The sequence below is a fragment of the Tupaia chinensis genome, unplaced genomic scaffold, assembly GCF_000334495.1.
Source record: "Tupaia chinensis unplaced genomic scaffold, TupChi_1.0 Scaffold000182_1, whole genome shotgun sequence".
Taxonomy (NCBI): domain Eukaryota; kingdom Metazoa; phylum Chordata; class Mammalia; order Scandentia; family Tupaiidae; genus Tupaia; species Tupaia belangeri.
The window spans coordinates 8867512-8881865 of record NW_006159657.1 but is presented as its reverse complement, the minus strand read 5'-3'; the positions used below and the strand labels follow the sequence as shown (position 1 = coordinate 8881865).

General features: G+C 44.9%; 1 long non-coding RNA gene across 1 annotated transcript; it reads left to right on the top strand.

The window, feature by feature from the left end:
- Window positions 1-336: 336 nt before the first annotated feature.
- Window positions 337-5220, top strand: LOC102488775 (uncharacterized). Its single transcript, XR_334267.2, has 3 exons — window positions 337-390; window positions 1427-1502; window positions 4690-5220. It is a non-coding gene; the product is annotated as an uncharacterized LOC102488775 (long non-coding RNA).
- The last annotated feature ends 9134 nt before the right edge of the window (window positions 5221-14354 follow it).

Below are 14354 nucleotides of genomic sequence, written 5' to 3'. Positions count from 1 at the left end.
CATCACCTCCCTGCCCCACCCCAGCCATCCTCATGAATGACAGCAAAATGGCTGTAGCCCTTTTACACAGGGACTTCTAACCCCCTCCATCCACGAGAAGGGTGGTAGAGGGTCTTTTCCTCTGGCTTCTGCAGAAGAGCAGACACTTAGTCCTCCAGAATCCTCAACTCACCACCCTCCCCCACTCCAGCCTGTTCTTCTCCTGACTCTGGACCAATCACTGTGGCCTGGGGGAGTGTGGTGCTCTCATTGGTTAGGCCTGTTCACATGGCTGCTCCTGCAGCAGTTGGAGTGGGAATAATTTCACCCAGAGCCCATGGGCTGAGAGTGAAATAGGGATGGTTCCCACTAAGGAAGCCAGAGTTTCTTCACCAGGAGAAGGGAGAACAGGTTGGGCAGATACAGACCTCACGTTCCCTGCCCAGGAGGTGGTGATGGAGTGAGAATTTGAGTGGCTATAAGTTGGGCAGTGGGTTCAGGGGGGACTGGAGATGGGGAGACAGAGACCATTGGGGACATTAACATAGCTCCCCTTGAGGATGGATGATGACCTGGGCAAGCGGTCTGTAGTGACTGGGAAGTAGTGTGGCTCAATGGTCTACACCACGGGTGAGGAATCCGTACTCTGCTGTTACCAGGTGTTACCTAACCTACCTGTGCTTAATGCCCCATTTGTAAAATGGTAGCATCTGTGTTGTCATGGATGAACCTTGAAAACAGTAGGCCAAGTGTAAAAAGCTAGTTGCAAGGCCCACATGTTATGATTCCATTTATGTGAAACGTCCAGAATAGGCAAATCTGTAGGCTTAGAAAGTTGATTACTGGGACCAGCAGGTGACGTGGTAGTTAAGGAACTGGTCACTCGCACATGGCCAACTACGGTTTGAGTCCTGGACCTGGTGGCTTGATTTTTCACTTTCCCTCTCTCTCTCTCTCTGTATCACTCTCTGGTCAAATTAAAATAAATGAATGAATAAATAAATAATTAAAAAAATAAAGTAGATTACTTATTATCCAGGCCTGTGAAAATGAGGCCATGGGCAGGGGGATGGTGATGGTAAGGGGCCCAGGGTTCCCTTTGGGGCAATGAAAATGTTCTAAAACCGTCATGATGATCGCCCACCCTGTGAATACACTAGGAACTAATGAAATACACCTTGAATTGGAGAATTGTGGTGTGTGAATTATATCTCAGTAAAAAAACTTTTAAGTTAGTATGTAAAATCCTTTGAATAGTGCCTGGTATATCCCCTCTGCTTGCCCCCTCAGGCCCATTGGTCCTAACTGCTTCTTAAGGTTGCAAGTCTCTGCAGATTTCACCGCCCACTAACCTTAAGTTTCCTGCATCCTGCCCGCACCTTTCTAAACAGGCCATCACTTAATTCCCTTCCATATCCCTTTTGAGTGTGCCTTTCTTTCCTGCCAGGTGCCCTGGATATACAGAAAGCAACTCTCCAGAAGAAGAGCAGAGCTTGCTGACCCACTGAAAAGGACCTGTGAAGGTTAGTTTTCTGTGTCAACTTGACTGGGCCACAGGGTGCCCAGATGTTTGGGCAAGCAGTATAGATATATCTGGGAGGATGTTTTTGGATGAGATTGACCTTCGAACTGGGAATGAAACTGATTGCTTTCCCTGATGAGGGTGGGTCACATGCCATCTCTCCAAGGCCTGAATAGAACAAAAAGACTGAGAAAGAGAGAAGTACTCCTGCCTCACTCATTACAAGCTGGGACATCGGTCTTTTCTGGCCTTTACACTTTGAAACATCAACTCTTCTTTGGTTTCAAGCTACTGGCTTTTCAGACTAGGACTACACCCACAGCTCTCCAGCCGGGTCTCCAGCTTGCTCACTGCAGACCTGGGGACTTCTCAGCCACCATAGTCGCATGAATGAATTCCTTATACATTTTTTTTTAAGAGAGGTTTTTGCTGTAGGGCACATGCACTCACCAGAAAGACAGAGAGAGACAAAGAAAGCAAGAAATCAATCCCCAGGGGAATATGGCCATGCTGCAATCTCTTCTCCTCCATTCTCCTCTAGGCATTTTTGGCATGCACGCACATGTGCCCAGCGTGAATTTAAGCCACCAGGTCTGGGAGTTGAATCGCAGTCAACTATGTGGGGGTCCAGAGAGGTAACCATTACACCATCTGCTGGTCCCATGAATTCCTTAAAATAATCTGTCCATCTAATCTATCTCCTGTAGCCTATATCTATTGGTTCTGTTTCTCTGCAGAGCTCTGACTAATACAGGACCTAAAGAAAAAATGAGTCAGTCGTGAATTTCAGGCTGAATAACTAGGAAAATGAACAAATATAGGATAGAAAAAAGGAAGTCGAGGTAAGTCGACTGCTTTGGGGAAGAGTTTTGTATGTCATTCCTCACCCACAAGCACATAGTTAGCATCCGTTTTGAGCTAGATAGAGTTCTGACCACTGGAGATAAAAGACCAGATCTGGAGGCCAGCAGGCAGCGTGGTGCTTAGGGAGCTGGACCGCCACAGGACTGGCTGCAGTTAGAGTCCCAGACCTGATGGCTTGAGAATCACACCAGGCATGTGTGTGCATGCGTGCCCAAAATCCTGAGAGGAGGAGGGAGGAAAAAGGATTGTGGCATGGCCATCCCCCCGGGGCGGGGGGGGATTTCTCTCTTTCTCTCTCACTGTCTCTCTCTCTCCAGCAAGTGCACTTGTCATATGGTAAAAAACTAAAAAAAAAAACAAAACTAGAAGCCAAATTTTAGCCTTGACTCTTTCTTCAGCCTCACCCCGAACACTGAATTAATCTTAAAACCTGTAATTTTACCTCCTCAAATTGCTTCCAAGTCCATTTTCTTAGCAGGTAGAACAGGCTTTGAAGGATAATCCTCAACTCATGGGCATCACCTTCCCTCTGCCCTTTCAGATCCACAGCAGTTTGTAATTATTTCTCTTACCGGTCTGGAGGACATGGGCATATGTGAGGAATTTGGAGATTTATTGTGTGTGAAATTAGAAAATTTGGGGTAATGATGAAGGTATTTGAGCATAAAATATATTTCATATCTCGGTATTACTTTAGGTGACAAGAAAGCGTGTTTCTAACAATATTAAGTGTTTGATGAGGGTTGAGATAGTGTCCAAAGAAAAAGCAGCTTTTTCAAGTTTTTCATAAAATGCCATTAGTCCAACCAGGACACAGAGGAAAGGGAAGATGAGACTGGGAGAGGGATGCATCCCCAGATAGGGAGGGGGAAAGACACCCATCGTGGGTGACAGCTAAGGCTGACAGTTCATACTTCATACCCATCCGGGGGAGTGGGAACCCTCAGAAAGCCACACCGAGGGACGGCTTGATCACTTTACCTCCTTGGGACCTACAGAGGCGTGACGACCACCCCTTCCATGGCAGTCCAGAGAAGGGCTCGGACTGGCGAAGGCCTTGGGTGGATGCAGTGGGCTTGTCCATTCTCCATGGTGGGAATCCAGTGGCGAGAAACATTTTCTCTCCCTTTCTCATTTTCTTCTTTTTATCTGGCTAAACAGAGGTGGGAGAAGGAATAAGTATAAGCAGCTTTGCCTTTGGCACCGATTTCTACAAACTCCTGAGCAGTGCTAGACCGTATCTGGACATGGTAAGAGAGGACTTTGAATGTTCTCAACACGAAGTAACGATAAATACTTGAGGTAACACATGCACTGGTTACCTCAGTGTGATCTCTGCGTGTGGTACACACGTATCGAAAAATTGCACTGTGCATCAGAGATATGTACAATTACTAAGTCAATTAAAAATAGTCTGGGGCTAGTCGGTGCCTGGATCCCACATGGCCAACTCTGTGGTTGGAGTCCCGGACCTGGTGGTTTGAAAAACACACCAGGCACATGTGCATGCATGCCCAATCCCAAAAGAATGAAGAAGGGATTGCAGTGTGGCAATCTCCCTGCCCCAGGGAGCGATTTCTCATGTTCCCTCTCTCTGTCTCTCTGTGCCTCTCTATGTACCATACAGCAAATTTTAAAACTTTGAAATAAATATTTTTTAAAAAGAAAATAGATTTGTCTTTTAGTTTTGTTCATATCCTTTTTTTTTTTTCCCAGAAGGGTTTTGTTGTTTCCTTAAGCCATAGATACTCATTGTACATACTTACGGGGCGTCGTGTGACGTTTTGATGCATATCTATGTCGTGTGATGACCAAAGCAGGGCACTCGCATTCCCACTGCCTCAAACAGTTAGCATTTTTTTGTGGTGAGAATACTCCCTCTTTCCTAACTATTTTGAAATACACAACACAGTCTTGCTGACCAGCATCACCCTGCTTTGTAATGAACACCAGAACTTATTTTTTCCTAACTGTAATTTCATACAAAAGCTTTAAAAATGTAAATGTAAGCAGTTATTAGTCTCTTCCAATTTTATTTTCAGTTCATGCACAGTAACTCCTTCTCGACTGCAAAGCCAAAAACATTTCAAACCCATTCTATTCCCTCTGCATTCTCATTGCCACTTCTCAAAAAGTGGCCACCATTATTCTTTACCCGATGCCACAGCCTCCACGCTGGGCTTCCTCCTTCCACACTGAAACTGGCTCTGCCCACGTGACATTCCGGTCAGTGAAATAAAAGCAGAGGTTCTTAGTCAGACTCCCAAGGAAGTTTCTTGGAATTAGGACACACAGTTAACACCATACTTTTTGTCTTCCCCCAGCTCTCGTTTCCAGCCTGGGGTTTGGTACGATGGCTAGAACTCCAGCAGCTATTGTGGACCATGAAGCAGGCACCTATGAGGATGAAAGCCCTTTGCTAAAGATGGCGACACAGAAAGGGTCTGGGTTTCTGGTGACCACTATACCAGTTCTGGGCTGCCTACCTCATGGCTTGTTTATGCACTGTTATTCTTGGTTATTATTCTAATGGCCGAAGGTACCACTCTGGATTGATACATTTAACTAATGTCTGCAAGTCTCAGAGAAGACATCATTTTCTTTAGGAGGCCTTCTCTGACCTCCCACACCCCTGTCTGAATTCCCTTTTAGGAGTTCCTCATGCCCAGAACTGTCACATCGTAGCCCTCATCCCAATACACCGTAATTACCTGTTGTTCATCTCTGTGCCCCCGAGCCTGGAGCTGCCCCACACTAGGGACCTTGTCTCTTCTGTTTATCACCTTAGGCCAGCATTAGCACAGTGTGTGACCCATTGTGAGTGCTCAATAAATACCTGAACGGATGGATCGCTGTCAATAGGACAGTCTCTGCCCCCAGGAAGCCACAGTTTAGTTGTGGGCATGAGGTGGGGTAGGGGTGAAGAATGACTCCCACATCAAGAAAGCAGTAAAAGGACAACCGTCCCAACATCCCAGTGCAATCGTTCATTAACTCCAAGAGTCGCCTTTATTTGGAGATGAACTGCCTGCGTTCAGTGCTTGCGTGTGTGGTGGTTAGATAAGTGAGAAGGAAAGTTCTAGCATTCTGGCTCGTGCGCCTTCACAGGGCTCTTCAGAAGCGTTTTGTTTTCTGCTGGATGCCCCCACAATTCCGCTCCTAGAAATCTACTCCGAAGATACAGTTTGACACATACCAGATGACGTGCCTGCAGGGTATCCACTGAAGCTAGTTTGCAATAGCCGAAGATTGTCAGTGGCCACAGCAGCCATCACAAGGGACCAGCTAAATGAACAATGGGTCAGCGACAGCCATTGAGAAGAATGACGTGGCTGTTTGTTGTGATATGGAAAAATCTCCAGGCCAGCCCCGAGGCCTACTGGTGGAGGAGAGCCAGATCCCACATGGCCAGCTGCAGTTTGAATCCCAGCCCCATCCCGTTCGAGTCCTGAATCACAGCACGGGCATGTGCAAGTGCACCCCAAATCCCACTGTGACGGAGGAAGAGAGAAATGACCTGCTGCATGACTATGCCCACCGAGGTTGGCCTTATCCCTCTTCCTTTCTCCCTGCCTCTCTCTGTCTCTCTGCTGAGCACACATTCTTTGACAAATAAAGAACCAGAGAGAGCAAAAGGGAGTGATGGGGGCAGGGGTAAGGGGGAAGAAAAGGGAAACAAGATCTCCAAGAAATAACATAGTGGGAAGAAACCAAGATGCATAACAGTTGTGTAAATAGAGTAGCTCACATCTCCGATCCACCTCTTCTTCAGCCTGGTGAACCTGAGCTGGGTTCTGATTCAGGAATCAGCAAACTATTATGGCTGAATCCAGTTGGCCTGTGTTTGCCAATAAAGTTTTATTGGAACAGCCACGCCCCTCATATACATGTCAAACTGTATCAAAATGGCAGAGGTGAAAAGGTGGGACAGAGCCAGTATGGCCTTCAGAATCTAAAATATTTACTTGCTGTCCCTCTACCAGAAACATTTGCTGACCTGGATTTAGACTGTGCTCTCTGCATCTCTAAAATAGGTCAGCGAAAACACGAGTGACTTCACGGAGATTGGGAGGATGATGGGACACGATGAACGCAACTACTCAGCATTTGTAGATGTAGTAAGTATTCTGATTTCTCTCACTGATCTTATTATTCTCCTTTTCCTCCAGTAGAAAATTTCCTGTAACTATTTAGCAATACTAATTGCTTACGAATCCAAGTAAATCATTTCAGATATTTTCATTCTTTTTTAAAATAAATAATTATTTAATTTTATCTATTATTTTTATTATTTCTTTTACGTATGCTATAGGGCACGTGTGCTAACCTGAGAGAAACAGAAAGACAGAGAGAGGGAAAATGAGAAGGCAAGCCACCAGGTCCAAGACTCGAATCACAGTCAGCCATGTGAGAGTCCAGCACCCAAACCACCACAGCACCCTCTGGCCCCAGTCATTTTAGATACAAAAAAATAGCTTCTAAATCCAGTAAATGTGCATGTGTGCGGGGGGGCGGTGGCGGTGGGAGAACCAAGGGATGGCCTTGAGTTGGGAGACAGGAAATTGTACTAATTGTACTAATATTTGTACTAATTATACTAATATCTGTTAAGCTCCTACTGTGTGTCAGGTGTGGAGATGGATGTTTTCCATACAGCATTTAACTTCCCTAGGTGAACCTCAAGATTAGAAAGAAGTGATGAATTGTTGGTGACAACCAGTAGATAAGTCCCTGAGCTAGGATTCAAACCCAGCACTGCTTAACTCCAAAGCATGTGCCTTTTTGACTACAGAGGCTATCTTTTGGCCTTTGTCTATGATGGGACAAGCTCTTGGACTACCACACACACCCCTCTGTTTCACCCAAGGTGGGCAGAGTCTATGCCTGCTGTCCAGACTGGCAACCACTTTCCCTCTTAAGAGTGCCTGAGTCTAAGCAATAAATTTTATGGTACCCCACCTGTAATATACAAGGCTCCAAATGTCAGCGCAGTGAGGGCTGAGGTCTTTATTTTGTTCACTAAGTGTATTCCGGCATCTAAAACAGAGCATGACACATAGTAGGTGGTCAATTAGTATCTGTTGAATCAATATTGAATGAGTCACGTAAAATACATGCAAGTGAGCAAAAGCCACACGGTGGGTCAAAAATTGTTCTCTTAAAATAACTGAACACACACAGGTGCCTGGCTTTTCCGTCCCTCCATGTGGTTACAGCAAGCTGCTCCTATTTTGCGTTTTGTGTTTTTACTCATGCAAATCGAACACCTGCTTCATGTGGGGCATAGCACAGTCTGGGCGCCCCAGATGGCTGATAAAGTGGGCATTGTTCAAGGCCTCCTAAAGGATGGGACGTTAGGGGGACTCTTCATGCAGGATCAGAAATGAAACTCATCAAATCAAACTCCGGGGGGCTTTGCTGAAGAAAAGGGAGGTAGGTTCCGTGCTCAGCACAGCCCTGACGTGAGGGCCGGCTGCTGATCCATCCCTTTTATGCACGCAGTGTGTCGTGGGCCACTTTCAGCTGCAGAAGAAAGGCTGACCTTTGGAGAGGGCTATAAAAAGACAGCCGAATTCACCCCTCCTTTCCTCAGCGCGCAGTAACAAAGGAGGGAAAGTGAGGGGCTGCTGTGTTCAAGTGCCAGATGCACAAAGGTGACTGGCATTTTGTCAGGCCAATGGCCAGAGCACAGAGTGACAAATAAGGTGCTTAGGCTAAGACATTCTGAAACGGCCCGGTGACAACCTGACAGCACAGCTGTCAGCAGAGAGCGGCATCTTGTTCAGGCCAGCCGTGCAGCACCGTCACGCAGCCAGGGTGGTTTAGAACGGCTGCTCAAGAGCCTTCGCAGAAAGGAGTCCATGACCACTGGCAATGCTAACTTATTTATTTTTGCTCAAGGTTATCTTTTTTAAAAAAATTACTTTTTATTTACATTTAATCACTGTGTATCTTTACAGTGTACAACATAATTTTTCCCAGCATGAATACGGTGCATATTAGTCAAATCAAAGGCATTACTATGTATACGTTATCAACAGATAACATTTCATTTTTTTGTCTATTAAATATTTTAACTTTTTTTTAAACTTATTTCATGAGAGACGAGAGAGAGAGTGAGAGAGAGAGAAGCACTCTTAGTGAGGTCTCATGTTGTAATCCCCTTCCTGGATCCTGGGCACCTGCCCAAGTTTACAGGTCAGCTTCAACTGGGGAACAGAACCCACCATCTCCCATATGAATCCAGCATCACTTGAACAGCATGTTACTGCTGCACCGAGCCAGTCTGGTGTTAGCTTTTGGGGATTTAGAAAGCACATGCACATTGCTGATGGGTTCAAGCGGGTGTTATACCCTCCAGTGAGAGCAACAGCAGCTGACTCAAACGTTCCAAAGGCTGAGTATTACTGAAGGTTTCAGAGTGAGTAAGAGACCGGCTCATTCTCCTTGTACCGTTCCGTCTGTAGATGCAGTGCAGGGAGGGCCTAAGGCCAGTATGGATGTTGAAAACAACATATTGTCAAAGAGACTCTTGAGGGCCAGCAGTGACGCAGCACGAACACAGACCTCTGGGATGTTGACCCACATGGGAAGGTCCAGGATTCACACCCCAATGCCTCCCTGGGCATACCAGGCGTGAGCGTGCATGCCTGTAATCTGAGATGGCTGATCTGGGGATAGATCCCAGTGTGGGGACCCTATTGGAGGTCTCTGTCTTTATCTCTCACTTTCAGGGAAGAAATAAGCAAACTTAAAAAAGAAATACTTTTGAAACAATCCCTTAAGTTCCCTGGGAAGTACAGTGTCGTGCTGCCTCCCAGGAACTCAGTACGCCTCGTTTATTTTCTCATGGCCAGAGCATGTCACTGTGTTTCTGTGCTTGTACTCTGTAAGAACTTGCTTTTTCTAGGGACCATGTTGAAGAAAAACAAAATTCTGTAGACTTTAGTCACAGCAGAGGGAACTGGATAGGCTGAAAGACAACTGCAGATTCCAGCTCCCTTCTCGCACACAGTGTGAGGCATGTGCACACTACTTGTTCAATGGTATAGGCTACTCTTGTCAGGTTTACATCTCAACTTTCATATTCTCTCTCTCTCTCTTTCTCCTGAAATACCTTTTTTTTTTTTTTTTTAGAGAGAGATTTTTGCAATAGGGCACATGTGCTTGCTGGAGAGACAGAGAGACAGAAAGCGAGAAATCATTCCCCACATGGGATAGCTATGCCACAATCCCTTCTTCATTCTCTTCTCGGGATCTTGGGCATGCAGCCACATGCACCCAGTGTTTTTTAAGCCACTGGGTCCAGGCCTCAAACCATGGCTGGCTATGTGGGAGTCCAGCGACAACCATTACACCATCTGTTGGTCCCTTCTCCTGAAATATCTTACTGTAACGTACTCACCTATTTTCAGACCACAGTTGACTGTGAGTAACTAAATGCAGAAAGTAAAACTGCAAATGAGTGGGCACTAATGTAAATGTTATTTAAGCCTTTAAGTTTTGGGATGTTTGTTATGCAGCAAAAGCTAACTGATACTCTCCCATAGGATCAACTTGGATCACCCTCTCTCTCTGGGCCACATGATGAGTAGGCACACTGTACTCTCATTGGATGGGCTTAGGTTTTGTGTCCACTCCTAGAGTTGGGCATCAGGGCCAGTGCCACCCAAATCAAATGAACTGAAAGCTGGGCAGGGCTAAAGAAAAATCAGGGTACTGTCACCAGAAGAAGGGAGGATAGATGCCGAAGAGGATAAAATAAGACACATTTGCTAGAGTGTTCTAAATACAACTGTCCTCATACTAGGAATCGATGGGCGCTTATGTCACAGCCTCAATTCTATTGATCACTTGCAGAGTAGACTCAGGGATACCACCACCTTTTTGGTGCTCCATTTAAAGAGCTGTCATGATGTAGAGGTTAGGGCATTGGTGTGCGAGTCAGAAGGAACTGAGTTTGACTTTTGGTACTCTCTGCTCTTGTTTGGAGGTACTCAGACACATTTTGAAGTCTCTCTGAATTTCAGTTCCTTCATCTGTAAAATGAGTGATGATATTAATATCTACCCAGTAAGTTGGCCACAAATCTTGGTGACAACACTCAGGTAAAGCGTAGTGCTTGGCACATAGTGGAGACTCAGGAACATAGACAATTGCTAGAGTGAGTTGAATCATGAGCTGTGGGTGCACCTGGGTGCAGAGAAACCAGGTTTTGATAAGTGGCAGAATTTACCTTGTGCCTATTCAGAGTGCAGGGAAATTCTGCTCTTAAATGGTGACTAGGGGCTTCCTTTCTGCTGTATTTCCACCTACGGTCACACCCGCTTCCTTGAGGAGTCTCATCTCTTCCTCCTACACCCAAAAGATACAAATCCCAAGTATTGCTTTTTTGGCTGACAAAACCCACAGGATCTTCTTTTCTACCCTCTACTTTATTTTATTTATTCATTCGCTTTTTAAAAAGTTGACCAGAGAGAGAGACAGAGAGAGAGAGAAAGAGAGAGAGAGTGAGAAAGCAAGCCACCAGGTCTGGGACTCAAACCATGGTCAGCCATGTGGGAGTGTCCAGCATCTTAACCACCACGCCCCCTGCTGGTCCCTCTACCCTCTACTCCTATGAGATCAACCTCTTTAGCTTCCATGTAAGAGAGAAAATACACAGTACTTCTCTTTCTGTGCCTGGCTTATTTCGTTTAATACAACATCCTCCGGGCTGATCCATGTTGCTGCAAACATCAAGATTTCATCCTTTCTTAATAATGTGCCTGGAACCAGCAGGTGGCATGGTGGTTACGGCACTGAACTCCTACATGGCCAACCACAGTTTGAATCCCAAACCTGGCAACTTGCTTTCTTACTCTCCTCTACCCCCCACCCCATCTCTAATGAGCATATATGCCCTATAGCAAATTTTAAAAAATAAATAAGTAGTTATCTTTAAAAACACTTATTTATTTATTTGTTGTGATTTTTCGAGCCACCAGCTCCAAGACTCCAACCACAGTCTACCATTGTGAGAATCCAGTACCTTAACCCACCATACCACCTGCTGGCCCCAATAAATAATTATTTAAAAATAGGACTAACAGGTGGCTTAATGGTTATGTTGCTGGACTCCCCTGCAGTCAACTACATTTTGAGTCTCAGACCCAGCAGCTAATTCACACTGGGTACGTGTACATGAGTGCCCAAAATTCCGAGAGGAGAATGGAGGAGAAGGTATTGAAACAGTGCAATCCCCCCTGGGGAGTGATTTCTCGCTGTCTTACTCTCTGTCTCTCTGGAAAGCACACATGCCCTATAACCAATATAAAAAAAGAAAAGAGAAGAAAAGAAAGAAAGGAAAAGGGATTCTTAAAAAAAAAAAAAGCAGAATGTGCCATTGTGCATACATACCATGTCTTCCTCCTCCACTCCTCAGCTGATGCACACTTAGGCTGATTCCACATCTCGGCGATTACAACTAATGCTGCAATGAACACGGAAGTGTAGCTATCTCTGTGACACACTGATTTCATCTCAAAGGAAATCATGTACCCAGTCGTGGGATTGCTGAATCACGGTTGGTCTGTCTCACTTTTGGAGGAACCAGCACACTGTTTTCTGTGATAGCCACACTATTTTACATTCCTGCCAACGCTGTCTAGGAGTCCCCCTTCCTCTGCATCCACAGCAGCATTTGTTACTTCTCTTGCCTTTTTGATAACGGCCGTTCTAACTGGGGTGAGTTGGCACCTCATGATGGGTTTGATGTGCATGTCCCTGCTGATCTGCGATGTACATTCTTTTTTCATCCACCTCCTTCTGCCCACGTTTAAGTGACAGAAGGTCACTCATTATTTGGAAAGTTAACCTAAAATGGCCAGCTTTCTGTTTCATCAAGTTAGGGCTTAAGAAGAAATACAAAGTTACTTTAACTATCATTTAGTATCAACTTATCTTTATAAAAAATGGTTATTTTTAATATTCACCAGAAGGGACATGTGTATTCTTAAAGAATTATTTATTTTCATTTTATTTATTTATTTTAATTTGACCAGAGAGAGATAGAAAGAAAGTGAGAAAGCAAGCCACCAGGTCCGGGACTCAAACCATGGTTGTCCATGTAGGAGTGTCCAGAGCCACCACCACACCACCTGCTGGTCCCTGGAACGGGTGTTTTCTTAGAATGCTTCAGAGTGTGTGTGTGTGTGTGTGTGTGTGTGTTACTTAAAACAATAAACATCTACTATCATGTAGTTTTTGTGGGTCAGGAATCTAGGACCAGTTTCAGTGCATGGTTCTAGCTCAGGGTCTTTCATAACATTGCAGTCGTCAGCTGGGACTGCAGTTTCAAACAGGACTGAAGGAGCCATTTCCAGTGTGGCTCACCACACTTCTGGCATGGTAGTGCTGGCTGTTGGCAGGAAACCTCAGATCTTCACCATGGAGCTCCTGAGAGTCCCCCAACATGGCAGCTGGCTTCTCCCTGAGCAAACGATCCAAAAGGATAGATTTTTTTAAATGACTCTATTGAAACCACACCATATGCAAATTTAAATCATTAGAATCAGCTACATAAATAAAAGTGCTTGGGGTAGGGGGGTTGAGAGAATGCTTTAAATAGTGTGGGCACTCGCATCCATCCCTTCTCAATGAGCCGGTCTGACATGGTCTCGTGTTCTGAGCAACTCACTACACTGAGTCCTGGAAGGTCCCTATTACTCACAAAGGCTGGCTCTTTGGCTTCACGAGACACTTAACCAATGCAACTCTAGTTTCAACAACTGGAGAGAAATCTGACTGCCATAGCCAGTGAGAGACAGAATGTGCTTCCAGCATGACAACTGCCTACAAGATTTGCAAGTGTATTTTCTCTCTCAACATTACATGTCTTTATTAGTTTTGTTTTGTTTTGTTTTACGAAAATGCAGAGAAATTGAAAGAACCATTGGAGTGAACATCCACATACTCACTATCTAGATGCTATCATTCCCATTTACCTGAGTCGGCTTTATCTTGTGTCTACCCATCTATCGGGTTGGCTAGATAATCGTGGCGCATGTTTGCATAGAAAAACAGAACAATATGCCATGACTTTCCCCATGACCTAATATATATCCATCTCTTTATTTCAACAATCCATCTTATTTTTGGATATACTGTAAAAGCAATTGCTGAGGTCAATGCCCTTCACCCCTAAACACTTCAGCATTCATATCACTCACTAGAATCCAATATGTGTTTATGATTTTTGATGTAAAATTTAGATACAGTGAAACGTGCAAGTCTGAAGTGGACTTCAGTGAGGTCTGACAAATGCATAATCCAAACTCCTAAGCCAATATAGCAAGGATAATTTGAACCGAACACAATTCTCTTTTTTCTAAGCACTGACATTGCAATGTCCTTACCTTATCAGGTGAGACTCCACTGTAAACTGAGTTTAATGAAAAATTCCCTTTGTGTCTTTTTATTTTTCCTCTTTTTTTCCCCGAGACTATGGAAAATATCATCAATCATGAGCCTAGGCATTTGGGCAAGCAGGGACTTGAAGCAGTATGTGGGGTGATTGAGGGTATCTTTAGAGAAATATCGGTTCAAATCCCAGTTCGGCCATTCCCTGGCTATCTGACCTTGGGTAAAGTACATATCCTGCCTATGCCTTAGTTTTCTCATCTGCAAAATGGGGAGAAAGACAGAACCCACCTTGTAAGGTTGTTCTGGGTCAGGAGGGCTGAATAGGTTAAATCGTGTCAAGTGCCCAGTGAGAACGTCACGTGTCACCGAGTAAACCCTCGAGGTGAGGGTTATCACTTATCACTATGCTGCTAGAGGAGACAGGAAGAGAGGGCTTTGTATGTGATACTTAACTTGGTAGAGTGTGGCTTTCTGAACTCAGGGGTTTTGTGTCTCGCTCACTTCTGAGTTTCTTGGGCTCCACCAACCAGAAACGTAACGACTGCTAAAATCCTCACCATGACATCACCAGACTATGTCAGCAGGA